Below are 15,151 nucleotides of genomic sequence, written 5' to 3' on the forward strand. Positions count from 1 at the left end.
ATGAAAAAATAAATAAATAAATAAAAATAAAAATATATATAAAATAAAATGAAATTAGACTAATTATTAATTAGTTAATTAATTGAATATTATTTAATTGAATTAATAAATTAATTAAATGTTATTTAAATAAATTAATTAAGTAAATTATATAATGGGTATATATATATATATATTTATATATATATATATATATAAAAAGATATGGTATATATATATGATTAAAGTAATAAGTATATATATAATATAATAATTTAAGATAGAATTAAGTGAATTGGATTTCAATGATTAAAGTAATAAGTATATATATAATATAATAATTTAAGATAGAATTAAGTGAATTGGATTTCAATTTGAAATCAAATTCAATGTCCTGCTCACGCCCCCCCCCCCCCCCGCCCCCCTTCTCTACAATTGCCTCTGCAATTGTTCCTGCCTCCTGCGCAGCACGCTCACCTCCATCTTCCGTCTCTCTTCTTCTTTCAATTTCTCGGTGAATTTGCAGCTGATCGGGAAACGGAAGGTGCCGTTGGATTCCTGGTTCCGCTGCCGACATTTCTACTGGAGCATATTGGTCGTGGGAACGACTTAGGCACTGCTCCTGGGGAAAGGTAATTTTTTCCCATTTTCTCAATTTTGCTTTAAATCTACTGTTAAATCGGCGAACGAGTACCACCACGTGGTCCTAATCGTCGTCGTCGTTATTTTGACGTAGGTAATTTTTCAATTGAGATTTTCTAGGCCCTACTCCAAAGCGAGAGTGAGATTTGGGAAATTTGGCAAATTAATTAAATTTGCGGGTATAACCATAAATTAAAAATTTTGATCTTAGAAAATATTGAAATAGTACATTATTTAGAAATAATTTAAATGGAATTAGGGTTTTTGAATTAGGGCTCGGGTAAGCGCCGCGAGTGTAATTTTGGGCCCCGCAGGCATAATTTAGAAAATTAAGTGGGAGTGTTAAATATTAGTTTAAATGTTAATTTGAAGTGTGTGGAGCCTAGGGAAGGCTAGATGGGTAGTATTTTGGGAAAATTAATTAATTAATTTGGAAAATTTGGTAATTTGGTTATATTTAAGGATATATTTAATTATTTAGAATTTATGGGCCTAGAAATTATTAAAATAATATTTTATTCATGAATAATTTATTGGAACTAAGAATTTAATTTCAGGATCCGGGTGAACGCCACAGGCATCTTTTCGGGGTCCCTGTTGGCATAGTTCAAGAAACAAGGTAAGGGAGAAATTTATATATTAAATCAGGTTTTTCATGAATTATAAATGAACATGTGTTATTTATGTGTGTGTATATATATATATATATATATATATATATATATATATATTTTTATGTGGGTTTAAAATGCCAGCCATGAAACTTATGTTTTCTGAGCTTAGATTGTCGATATAGTTATGTATGCGTGAAAGTAAACAAACGAAAGTGAAAGGAATTTTCTAAGGAATTATGTAAGAAATGAAGTGTATTTTGAGCATGTAAACGTTAAATGTGGGTTGGCTTATTTTATGAGAAATATGTATGAATTTTACTGCTAAATTGTGTGGCATAAGTAAAATAGAATTTCGTATGAAATTATGTTATATATACGAGGTGCAAGATATACAGAAAATGAAATGAGCATGAAAATGATATATGAAATATGCTGCATGTGAGTGTTAATACAATCATTGAAACAACCATGGCTGAAAAGATGCCGACCACGGCTGAAAGGATGCCGAAACTAACCAATCACGGTTGAAAAGATGCCGACCATGGCTAAAAGGATGCCGAAACTAACTAATCACGGCTGAAAAGATGCCGACCACAACTGAAAGGATGCCGAAGCTAACCAACCACAGCTGGAAAGATGCCGAGTATTTATGAATTAAAATAAAAATGAGTATGAAATCAAAATGAAATGTGAAATGTGAACAGATGTGTATGATTGAATAATGATAAAAATAATGATGTATTATGATATTAGAAGTATTTATGTATGTAAAACATGTTACGTTTGGGTGAGGTGCACTCTTCGCCTGAGGGCTTGCTGAGTAAGGCGAGTGCACTAGTAGCTTCAGATGTGGCAGTAGCTGCATAACACACTATGGCAGAGGGAACCTACTTGTATGGGCGAGTAGTATTCCCTATCCTTAGAGCCTTTGCCGGTAAATTATTGTTGAACTGTGTGAGTACGAGATTAATCTACCCCTTTAAGGCTTACTAAGTAAGGTGAGTGCTCTGATATGTTTTAATTGTGACCTTAGGGTTACCTAAGTATCAGAGCAGAGGGGTGCTACTTGTATGGGCGGGTAATCACCCCTATCCTTGGGTAATCTCGTGGGTTAAATATTTGCATGTGATTGTTTAGGTTCAGAAAACGATTTCCATATTATATGATGATTTGCAAATGAAATAAAAATGATATCTATCTATCTCATGTTGGCCACACGCAGTTTTAATATGTATATTTCTTCCCTTACTGAGATGTGTCTCACCCGAATATGATTATTTCTTTTTCAGGACATCCTCGAGGTCGAGCTTAGGGAGCTCGAGGGTATTTAACATTTTGAGGGACTTAAAGAGAAAGGGTATATTTTCAAAACACTTTGGGGGAATGTAAATATTTATGTTTTAAGTTTTTATGTTTTAAGCCCGTTGAGAACAGGATGGTTTTGGAAATACTGAAATGCTTTTGGAGATGTATGTATATATGGGAATGCAGGTGTTGGATGGATACTTTGGATTATAGATAGAAATTAGTAAACTCTGGTATTGTGTTATATGGAGATTTTATTTATGTTTTCTGCTGCGTATGTTATGTTAATTATGGATTATCAAGGATTTTATCCAGTATAACGCGCCGGACCCAGGTTTAAGGGTTCGGGGCGTTACACAGGTACTCTCAAAGGAGAGAGGGGAACCAAGTAGCAAAAGAAACAAACAAGATGATGATATCATCTTTGACAGTGGAGACAAAGAAGGAGTACAACAGCCACACGACGACGCACTGGTACTCTCTCTGTTGGTGGCGAACTACAAAGTTAAACGTGTATTGATGGATAATGGGAGCTCAGCAAACGTTATGTTCAGGTCAGTACTCGAAGGAATGAAGATTAGTAAGGAACAACTCAAACCAATCTCAACCCCCCTGGTTGGGTTTGGTGGAAATGTAGTTCATCCCATAGGGACGATCACGCTACCAGTGACAATCAAGATGACCCCACAGCAAGTTACTTCGTTGACAGAGTTCCTGGTGGTCGACCGGCCTTCGGTATACAATATCATATTGGGCCGCCCTTTGCTTAATGCAGTTCGAGCTGTAACATTGACGTACCACCTTAAAATGAAATTTCTTACTCCCCGCGGGACAGGAGTGGTCATGGGAGATCAAGCGGCAGCTCGGAACTGCTACGTTATGGCCTTAAAAGGAAAAATAGAGGTGAGAAAAACCTTAATTGTGGTAGATCTTGAAGTGAGGGGGGAATATCCCCAAATTAGCACAGTAAATGAAGACATCACTCACGTGCCTCTAAACGTCCACCAAGAGAGATGTGTACAGGTCGGGAGTCACCTACCTGACACCTTGAGAGTAGAGCTAAGCAAGCTGCTAAACAAATTTGCGGACGTGTTCACTTGGTCAGTCGAAGACATGTCGGGCATTGATCTTTCCATCATAGAACATAGGCTGCAGGTTGACCCCAACCACCGGCCCGTGGAGTAGAAGAAAAGGAGTTTCGCGATGGAGCGAATCAAGGTAATTGATAAGGAGGTGACAAAGCTAGTGCAAGCCAACTTTGTCAGGGAGGTGAACTACCCGGAGTAGCTAAGCAATGTGGTTCTAGTAAGGAAGTCGAACGGAAAATGGCGCACCTGCATAGACTTAACAAATCTAAATAAGGCATATCCGAAGGATAGCTTCCATCGTCCCCAAATTGATCAACTGGTAGATTCAACTTCCGGGCATGAACTTCTCAGCTTTATGGACGCCTACTCGGGATACAATCAAATCCCCATGCATCAAGATGATGAAGAGAAAACATCTTTTATCATTGAGAGGGGGCTATACTATTACCGAATGATGCCCTTCGGATTAAAGAATGCAGGGGCCACGTACCAGAGGTTGGTGAACATGATATTTAAAGATCAGCTCAGAAAAACTATAGAGACATATGTAGACGACATGCTGGTAAAAAGCTTAAAAGCAAAGAAGCATTATGAAGATCTAAGGGAGACGTTTGGACTTTTGCGCAGGTACCACATGAAACTAAACCCATCAAAGTGTGTGTTCGGTGTCTCAGCAAGAAAGTTCCTTGGCTTTATGGTGACGCACAGAGGTATAGAGGCCATTCTAGACAAAATAAGAACACTACTAGAAATGGAGGCTCCACGAAGGAAAAAGGAGATCCAAGTCTTAACCGAAAGGATAGCCTCCCTTAGCAGGTTCGTCTCCTGCTCAGGGGACAAAAGCTTACCCTTCTTCAAAGCGCTAAGTAAGCAAGGAGGATTTGAATGGGGGCAGGAGCAGATCAAAGCCTTCGAACAACTCAAATAGTACCTCAGTTCCCCACCTCTGTTAACAAAAGCAAGGACGGGAGAAGACTTATACTTGTATATAGCGTCAACGGCAAATGTGGTCAGCTCAGTTCTAGTCCGGGAAGAAGGCAGGCAACATCAACCCATATACTACACTAGCAAGGTGCTGAGTGGAGCCGAAAAGAATTATAGTATGTCTGAAAAGGCAGCTTTCTCCATCATCTATACTGCACAAAAATTAAGGCCCTACTTTCAGGCCCACAGGATAATTGTGCTGACCAACCTACCACTGAGGTAGATTCTTCAGCGGCCAGAGAGTTCGAGAAGGATGACGAAGTGGTCCATTGAATTAGGTGAGTTCGACATACAATACCTGCCAAGGCCCATTGTCAAGGCCCAGGTGCTTGCTGATTTCGCAGCCGAAAGACTCCTCGAAGTGACAGAAAAGTTAGATGTATGGGCGCTACACGTTGACGGGTCATCAAACGCAACCGGAGGAGGGGCTGGATTTATCCTCACGGCACCGGATGGTGTAGAGACTCCTTATGCACTAAAGCTAAAGTTCTCTGCAACGAACAATGACACTGAATACAAAGCTTTGTTAGTAGGTCTGCGCCTAGCAAAAGCACTAGGGGTAGCATAAATCAAAGTGTCAAGTGATTCCCAGTATGTGGTAGAGCAGGTGAAAGGAGAATTTAAGGATAGGGATCAGAAAATGAAGAAGTATCTGGCCAAGGCCCAAGAATACACAAAGGCCTTCATTCATTTCGATATAAAGTGTATGCCAAGGGTCGAGAATGCCAAGTCTGATGCCCTTACGAAAGTGGCCTCAGCAACTATCTTGGAATGGAGGCATGCTGTTTACCTAAAACGGGTCGAAAAACCCTCATACGAGGAGTGCAATGTTAAGCTGTTGGAACCCAAAGTCAACGAGGGGGACTGGATGGTGCCTCTATTGCAATACCTCGGCGATGGATCCCTACCAGGGTACAAGGAGTCTCTTAAGGTGAGAAAGAAGGTAGAGAGATACACACTGATAAACCAGGAGTTGTACAAACAATCTTTATCATTACCATACCTTCGTTTCCTGAGTAAAGAAGAAGGAGAGTACATACTGAGGGAAATCCATGAAGGGGTAAGTGGAAATCATCTAGTCAACAGGGCCCTAGCTCACAAAGCCTTACGGCAAGGATTTTACTGGCCCACAATAAGGAAGGATGCGATCAAGATCATTAAACGATGTGACATGTGCTAGTGGTGCATGGGAATACCACACGTGCCTTCCAATCCCCTCTCCCCTCTTGCCTGCCCTTGTGCCTTCGTCCAATGGGGAATAGATATCTTGGGACCTCTGCCTCCGGCAACTGGTTAAAGGAAATTCTTGTTGATGGCAATTGATTATTTCACTAAGTGGGTAGAGGTCGAAGCCCTAGCCCACATAACTGAGCGAAACATCACACGATTTGTCTGGACATCGGTGGTCTACCGGTTCAGAATTCCATGGGCCATAATCACCAACCACGAAAGACAGTTCGATAATGAGCACTTCAAAAAACTATGTTCAGACCTATCCATTAAACACCTTTTCGCGTTAGTGGCACACCCCTAAAGCAATGGATAGGTGGAAAACATGAACCATACAATACTGTACAGCTTGAAAATGCGGCTTGAATTTATGCAAAGCAGGTGGACAGAGGAACTCCCCTCCATTATCTGGGCATACCACACTACCCAACGAGCGGGGACAGGGGAAACCCCATTTATGCTCACTTTTGGTGTAGAAGCAGTCATACCAACAGAAGTAGGGATCCCCTCTTGGCGAAGGCAATACTTCAACGAGCAAGACAACAATGAAGAGCTTAGGGTGAAAATAGACTTGTTAAAGGAGAGACAGGATCAAGCCAGTATAAAAATCGTGGCTTACCAACAAAGGGTGGCGAAATACTACAACAACCGAGTAAGAGTGCAGAACTTCTAGCCCAGAGACTTGGTGCTCAAGAAGACGCAAAATGGCACACAAGGTTCAGGCTCGCACAAGCTAAGCCGAATTGGGAGGGTCCATATTGAGTTACAGCAGAGATAAAACCAGGGACATACAAATTGGAGGACATAGGAGGAAAGAAGATTAATAATATGTGGAACTCTAATATGTTAAAAAAATATTATTCATAAGTGTTTCGTACAACATAGTAATAAAGTTCCAATTACAGAAATTGTACTACTTCTATAAAGTTGAACAAAATGACAAATGAAGTTTTAGCAGACTAGCTCACTTTGCTCCCCTCTCCAGCTTCCTCTCCTTCCACCTCTTCCTCCTCGTCCATCTCCTCCGCAGAGTCTGGACTCTCGCATCCATAACCATGCGAACTCACACCATCCAAAGGAAGATCAGGATGCTTAGTCTTCACTTGTTCTCGACACCTCCTAAACCCCACTCGATAAGTTTTGGCGGTGTCCATCACGAACCATGAAAAGTCCTTGTACTACTTTACTACGGCTCGTGCTGCATCAGCAGCAGTGGCAGTGGCAGCAACGGGAATTTCCTCTCGACAGATCTGCTCAATTTCCACCTGGAGGGCCCGTTCTCAGTTCTTGGCATCATGGAGTTTGTTTTGAGCAACTACATATTTTTCCCCGCATCCAAAGTTTGGCGGTACATCTCGGCAACCTTCTCTTCCTGTGCTAACGCCATTTGTTGCCAGCTAAAAATAAAAAATAGGGGAGAATAGATTAGTCAAACTCCATCTAAAAAGAAGAAAAAACTAGTTGAGAAACATAAACTAATCCGGTACCTGATAAGAGGTGTGCCGGATCTTCGCTGAAAGAACATCGAGAAGAGAACATTGAGCCTACATGAAGTCTTCCATGTGGACCGCCTGGTATAAAGCGGAAGCAGAACAAGTCGACTCTTGAAAAATCGCCTCATTATAAGCCATAGGGACTGGGGGAGGAACCACCGCGAGGTTCTCCCTAGCAGGGGCCTCACTGTCACCTACCACAGGGGCGTCCCTCTAAGATGATTCTCCTTCAAGCTCCTTTCTCTTCTTCCTGCTCCTACTCACTTTTTGCTTCTTGACTTCCCCCATGAGAGATTCGTATTTGTTGAAATCCATATCTGCAAAAGTACAAGGAGGGGATAAAAACAGCAACAATAGCGAAAGTATCTGAGTACATATATAGAAATCAAAGGCAAGACAAGACTTGGGGAAACGGGGTTGATCCCCCACTGCACGAGGACTCACTCCTTGAGCAACTCCTCGTGAGGGACAATCCCTTGCTGACCAAGGGCTTATAATTCCTTCAAAATGGCCTGCTTGTCGGGAGAGAGCCTTAGAAGAATGTGGTGCACCCGAACTACAACAAAAGGGGAGAGGAAAACAAGTAAGCAATTGGATATCCCACATGCAGCCCTGCATTAAAAAAAAAAAAAAAAAGGTTGGGAAGAAGAACGTCACCATCTAGAGGAGCAGACCAAACACGAGAGTGCGTATAGTTCAGCTATCCCAAGGCGAAGAAGTACTGGGACTTCTAATTGTGTATGGAAGAGCTTCCCAGGGTAAAAAGTTTATAACCCGACAAAGAGCAGCAAATAGGCACGACTCATTAGGCGGAACAGGCCCAACGGACGACCATGACTCGTGAGCCCAACAATAGCCCAGTAAATGAGCATGACTTAATAGGCAGAACAGGCCCAACTAACGAGTATGACTCGTGAAGCCAACAACAGCCCAACAAATAGGCACGACTTGTTAGGCAGAGCAGGTCCAACTAACGAGCACGACTCGCGAGGCCAACAATAGACCATCCATGAAACAGCTCAGCAAATTTGCTCCATGGAGTAGCTTGGCAAATTTGCTCCATGAGGTAGCTCGGCAAAAGCTATTCGAAAAAAGTTCCCCAGAACCAGCTCGACAAAAGCTATTCTGCAAAAGTGCCCCAAAAGCACCTCGGCAAGAGTTGTTCGGCAAAAGTGCCCCAAGAAGCAATTCAGCAAGATCTACTCGGCAAAAGTGTTCCATGGAGCAGCTTGGCAAACTTGCTCCATGAAACAGCTCGGCAAGGTCTACTCGACAAAAGTGCACCATGGAGCAGCTCGGAAAATGCTCCATGAGGTAGCTTGGCAAGAGTTGTTCGACAAACGTGCCCTAAGAAGCAGCTCAGCAAGATCTGCTCGGCAAAAGTGTTCCATGGAGTAGCTCGGCAAACTTGCTCCAAGAAGCAGCTTGGCAAGGTCTGCTCGGCAAAAAGTGCACCATGGAGCAGCTCGGCAAATTTGCTCCATAAGGCAACTCGGCAAGAGTTGTTCGGTAAAAGTGTTCCAATAAGTAGCTCGGCAAGATCTGCTTAGAATTGTTTCATAAGGCATCTCGGTAAAATTTCTCCATAAAGCGGCTCGGCAAGATCTGTTCAGCAAATTTGCTCCATGAAGCAGCTCAACAAGATCTGCTTAGCAAAAGTGCTCCATGAAGCAGCTCAGCAAGATCTGCTACATGAGGCAGCTCAAAAAGAGTTGTTCGGAAAAAGTGCCCTAAGAAGTAGATCGACAAGATCTGCTCGGAAAAATACTCCATGAGGCAGCTCGGCAAGATCTGCTCGACAAATTTGCTCCATAAAGCGGCTCGGCAAGATTTGGTTGAAAAAAGTGCTCCATGGAGTAGCTCGGTAAGATCTGCTCCATGAGGCAGCTTGGCAAGAGCTGTTCGGTAAAAGTGCTCCATGAAGCAACTTGGCAAAGTTGCACCATGAAGCAGCTCGTCAAGATCTGCTCAGCCAAAGTGCTTCTTGAAACAGCTTGACAAAATCACCCATGAAGTAGCTCGGTAAATTTGCCCATGAAGCATCACCACAAGAGCAACTCGACAAGAGCTGGCTCGGCAAAGTTACTCCATAGAGCAGCTTGGTAAGAGATGTTCGCTAAAAGTGCTCCATGAAGCAGCTCAGCAAAGTCGCGCCATAAAGTAGCTCAGCAAGATCTACTCAATCAAAGTGCTCCCCGAAACAGCTCGGCAAAATCACCCATGAAGTAGCTCAGCAAATTTGCCCATGAAGCGTCATGGAAAAAGCAACTCAGTAAGAGCTGGGTCGACAAAGTTGCTCCATAGAGCAGCTCAACAAGAGCCTGCTCGAAAAAATTGCTCCATGAAACAGCTCGGCAGAACAACTTGGCCAATTTTCATCCATATAGTAGCTCGGCTTAGAGCAATAGCTCGGCCAAAAAAAAAAAAGAGAAGGGAGAAGCATCATATGTATATATATAATGCATTCCGAAGATAAGGGAGAAAATGCGAGAACACGGAAACTTTTCAAAATTCCATCCAGAAATTTGAAACTAAAAGGGGGGGGGGGACAACTAATATGCCCAAAATAACCCAACCAATAAGAACGAATCAACATCTAGCCCATACCCTCCCCACAAGTCAAACCTACTGGCAAGAGATATCAACTCTAATCCAATAAAAAGGAGGAGAGATTCATGCCAGCGGCTTAAATAGTCGAGTGATGCACACAAACACTTTATGACCCAGGAGCGATTCACGCCCCCGCACAATAAAGACGGATCAACCAAGGGTCAACTCCAACCCCTATAAGAAGGGATGTGGGGAAGAGGCCAAGGTAAGTCATTCAACCCATTCTACTGTTGCATTTAGTTTCTTTAAAGCATCCCTCTTACTAAGGCATCAAAGTGATCCCCCGGAGTACACCCCGGGTCCTCCAAGCCTTTCTGTTTCTATCCTTTTCAGGTCAACGAAGGTTGGGGAGCAGTCTCATTGGTTATCACCTATTTTTTCCTACAAAAATTATATTAATAATCTTATTGTTCCCATCTTGACAAATAGAGTTCACTTTTTTGAAATGAAAAAAAATCACAAATGCCTTCTCTTATTGTATCCAAATGCAGTGATGACATTTTTATGTTAATTCAATTTAGCCTTAATTCCATTCTCATTCTCATTTCATTCCTATGTCTTTTAATTCTGCAAATTAAACGGGGGTAATAATTAGAATTCATTAAAATATTTTAAAAATATTATTTATTCGGCAACTAGCCAATTTAAAAATAATTGTTAACATTCAAAAGAAAAATTCAGTTTCATATAAGTATGTGCATATTCAATTATCATAATAAATTTTGGTGTAAATATAGTGATACATAATTACTAAAACAATATTAAAAAAATAAGACTTTTCCAATAACCTAGGTATTTCAATTAGGATAAACATACTACAAAATTATTTTTTTCTTGAAAACTAATCCCCTACCTCAATTGCCATCATTTATGGAGGGGTAAAATTGTCTACTTAATGTTGATTTTTTGAGTCTGATCCCATTTTGATTATAACAAATCACTCGTATCTCATATGTGCATTTAGTGTTTGAATAGGTTTATGATTCAACACACATAAGGTAAAAGAGAAATGGAAGCCTGAGGGACTTAAAGAATATATTGTCCGGAATATTCCATGAAGAATCAGAAGAGCAAAGAAGAAGAAGATATTTATATCATTTGATTTATAATTACATTTAGTTTATATTCGGTTTGTATTTGTTCAAATTAGCTTCAATGGTTCAGTTTAGGTTTGAGTGTGAACCTAAAGCTTAGACATGGACACTTGCATACCTAATTTCATATACACAGTGCATATAAACCGTAGAAAAGAGGGAGGGAAACCTTCAATTTTCCCTCTAACCTCTCTTTCCTCCGTTCTTCTTTTCCAATGGGTAGGTCTATTCAAGATAGACCTCTGAGCTCTGCTTCTGAGCTTGGGAAATTATTGCAGCTTTTGCAGTCAATCTAAGTATGGCCTCTCAGCCTTCCCAGTTCTACCTTGCTGATCATAACTCTCTATGCCTCCTCTGACTGCTTTCTCTTCCCGACTTCTCTGCATATTCTCTCCAGCCTCTCTATTTTTGTAGAGCTTCTCTAATGCTCTCCATTTTTGCAGAGCTTCCTCTCTTTTACAATTCTAATCCCCCCCCCCCCCCCAAATTTCTCTTTGCTGATCTTACTCTCCCCCTATTTTCTCTCTAAAGCCCTGTGTCTTGAACTATGCGAGACTCCCTATTTATAGGGAGTTTGGGTAGGGTTTTGGCACCCAAATTCCCCTCCAGGCAAAATTGTTCTAACAGAATTCTCCTCTCCTTTATTCCTACAATGGTAGGGAATATTTTTTCTAACAAACTTCATTCTCAATCATTGCGCACATGTGGATTTTTTCTTAATTTTTCTGAATTCCATTTAACAAATTGCCTTGCTGTTCTTTTTGTGCACAGGTGGCTTAGGGAATGCTTCCAACTATTCTAGGCGGTAAGCTAGGATTGGATTTGCTTTGATTCTTTGTGTATTTATTATGTATTTCATGTATATATATTTTTTTGTATTTCCATGTATGTCTCTATTTCCTTGTAACATTTCCTTGTATTTGCATTTTGGTATTTTCCCTGTATTCGCATTATGGCATTTCCCTGTATTTGCATTTTTGCATTTCCTTGTATTTGCATTTTGGCATTTCTTGCATTGGCACTTTTCTTTTTTGTATTTTTTTTATTATTATTTTATTTTATGTATTTGCAATGCTCCTTGTAACTTCCCTATGTATTCTTGGGCACATGCCCCTCTCTTAATAAGATGCATGTCCAAATATTTTGTGTATGAAAACGGATAAGGCCTCACTGACTTTCAATTAGTTTACAATTTTCACCCAAGTAAATGGCTTTGCACTAGTTAAACTTTCAACCTTGGATTTTTAAAGATATTATTAACAGGGAAATCAATTTAAAGCTCTTATTTTTTCGTGAATATGAATGAACCAACCAGTTAACCAATTTTGCCAATTTACTTTAGCAATCCCCAACCTCAAAAGGTATGATTTTAAAATAACTTGGTTAGGTACCCTTGGTAAATCTAGTTTGGTAACCCCTTTGCAATTTATCAACTTCAAAAATTTAGGAGCAATTAAACAATCAGCACAAAACCCAACTTTCAAAATTTTGACTTAGGGCCACTAAAGTAACCTGGTAAAAATTAGGGTGTCTACGCTAGGGTTTATAAAGATGGTTCAAACTCCAATTATGCGAGAAATCTTTTATAAGACCAAATCATGTAGTCAATAGGTCAAAGTGGACAATATCTCACTATGTTTGGGCTGAAATCTTTATATTTGGTATTTGAAACCACCATGGGAGGACTATTATGTGGGAAAATTCTACATGGGGCAGTACTTCTCATGGAAAGGTGTGACCTACTTGTTGGGTGGTCTTGGGCCTTCTCAACCTGTAATGCCCCGACCCTCTAAATGGGTCTAGAGCGCTACCATACATACATAACATATGTATTTCTAATACCATACATAAATGATCCACCCAAATAAGGGAAATCAGGTGTTTCATGCTGATCTGCATAGACATACACAACGAAAACATAAACATACATCATCTAATAAATCTTACCAGAGTTTATAACTGTTTCCTCACATACATCCATACGTGCTAAAAACATAACCTGCCATCATAGTTCCCCTAAAAAGGATAACCTGGCCAAAGCCCAGTACATATACAAGAACTTACATAAACTAAAAAAAACACTACACTCTAGAATCCCTCTAGAATGCTAGGATCGGTTTCCTGTGGGACCTGAAATAAGCTTTGTATATTGGGGTGAGACACTTCTTAGTAAGATAGATCATATTACATCAATGTGTGACTACTTGAGTTTGTTCCAGTAGAAAACAGTTACATATTTAAATCATTCAAAAACCTGTAATATAAAAGATATACACATAATTCCTACATAAGATAATTTGACTCATTACAAGCGAGAGTCCCCAAGGTTAGGGTAGGGTACAGGCCCATACACTATACGATCCCTCGGTTTGGTACTCAAAGCTGTAACTTTGCCCATTTTATTTTTAAATCATGTATATGCATAACGAACTCATCTCAACTTTGAAACATCATAACTACACCATTTAATTCCCCCATGGCATGAGTTGTGCGTTCATCGTGCTCTGATCTAGACCTGGGGGCACCAAGCTAGTCACGCTACTTTCTCTAGTCCGACTTGGCCCACACCATCCTGGTTCGTGATCAATTAGTGGTCCTTCCTACCAAGTCGACTAATTCGATACCCACACTCAAGAATAACATGTGGTTGCATTGTACCTTTCATGCCAGCAACGGTACCGTGCTTTCTTGGTAACAAGCTTTCTTAAGCGGTTCATATATCATATATACAATTTATATCAAAAGCACAATAACCTGTTTTCATTCATAAAGCATTTAAGCAGTTCCAGTACTTTTCAAAATTCATTCATTCATTCATTCATTTATTCATTCATTCTTTCATTCATTGGTATAAACCGGCACACACAACTCTCAGTTTAACCTTGGCACATACATCCCTCGGTATTTAACCAGCATCTCTTTTCTACATTTCTTGATAACAATTTGGAACTCTAGTTCCCATATCTCATAATTATATTTCTCAATTCAGTATATTTCCATTTAATATCTCATGTCATACTCATTTGGTTTAAAAAATCAATAGTATAGTAAATGCTTCAAAAAAATATCATTTAAATTGAAAACTAAGGTTTCAAGCACCTCCTACTATAGGTTTAATACAAAGAAATGAGTTTTACAAAATGGAGGTCATAGCCCAAAACCCTAGTTTTTATCAAAATTGTAAAACCGAAAAATCGGCAATTTCACTAGATGAAAATTTCCAAATAAGCAGTCATATTGTACATAATATCATAACCTAGAGTTCTAACAGTTTAGATTTAAAAAATAACTGATGTAAACAAATCCCCTTACCTTTTTATGAAAAAACGAACTCGAATGGCTTTAATCGACAAAAATCCTAGAACTTCCAACCAATGAAAACTCAAGTACTTGCTAGATGATGGATGAAAGACGCAATCGGGAAGCAAAGAGGAGCTCGAAAATACTTTATGGTGAAAAAGTTTCAAAATCCTAGGAGAGAGAAGAGAGAGTTTTGAAATTCTCTAAAATGAGTTCAAACCTATTTATAGGTTAGTAGGCCTAGGGGAAAATCGGTGTCAGTTTCCCCTGTCTCCATAAAACCATCGTCGGTTTTGTGGTTGACTCACCCTGTTGACCCAAAAATCGGCGATGATTTTTCTCCTGCTAAAAAAACCATCTCCAATTTTGGTCCTACCTTACCAAATTCCTTCTTTTTCTCTTATTTTCCTTTATTTATCTCTTTTATATTCATTCCATTTTATTTTTCGGGTCCGGGATCCTACAATCTCCCATTCTTATAAGAATTTCATTCTCGAAATTTGCTAACTATTAATAAGCATACTCTAACCTTACAACTCAGCTCTACAGAAGAGTCGGCAGCCACCCACATAGTGGTTCCAGCCCAAGTTTATTACATACCCTCACCTATAATGGAGGAATACCGTGGTTACAACATAATGTCTCGGGAGGTTACAATATCCATACAACACCCTCCTAGAGACCATACATACTCTAAACCAGAACAAACTTACTTTACTAAACATATATACGTTCTTACTTAACATTTTTCTTACCTGTCTAACTCTGAGCATCTTTGAATAACTGAGGATACTTTTGACATATCTTTGACT

At 39.9% G+C, this 15,151-nt stretch overlaps 1 long non-coding RNA gene across 1 annotated transcript; it reads left to right on the forward strand.

Annotated features, from left to right (window-relative positions):
• The first annotated feature begins 576 nt into the window (after window positions 1-576).
• Window positions 577-11,981, forward strand: LOC131157171 (uncharacterized). Its single transcript, XR_009137238.1, has 3 exons — window positions 577-611; window positions 1,179-1,240; window positions 11,811-11,981. It is a non-coding gene; the product is annotated as an uncharacterized LOC131157171 (long non-coding RNA).
• Window positions 11,982-15,151: the final 3,170 nt, after the last annotated feature.

The sequence above is a fragment of the Malania oleifera genome, chromosome 6 (assembly GCF_029873635.1).
Source record: "Malania oleifera isolate guangnan ecotype guangnan chromosome 6, ASM2987363v1, whole genome shotgun sequence".
Classification (NCBI taxonomy): domain Eukaryota; kingdom Viridiplantae; phylum Streptophyta; class Magnoliopsida; order Santalales; family Ximeniaceae; genus Malania; species Malania oleifera.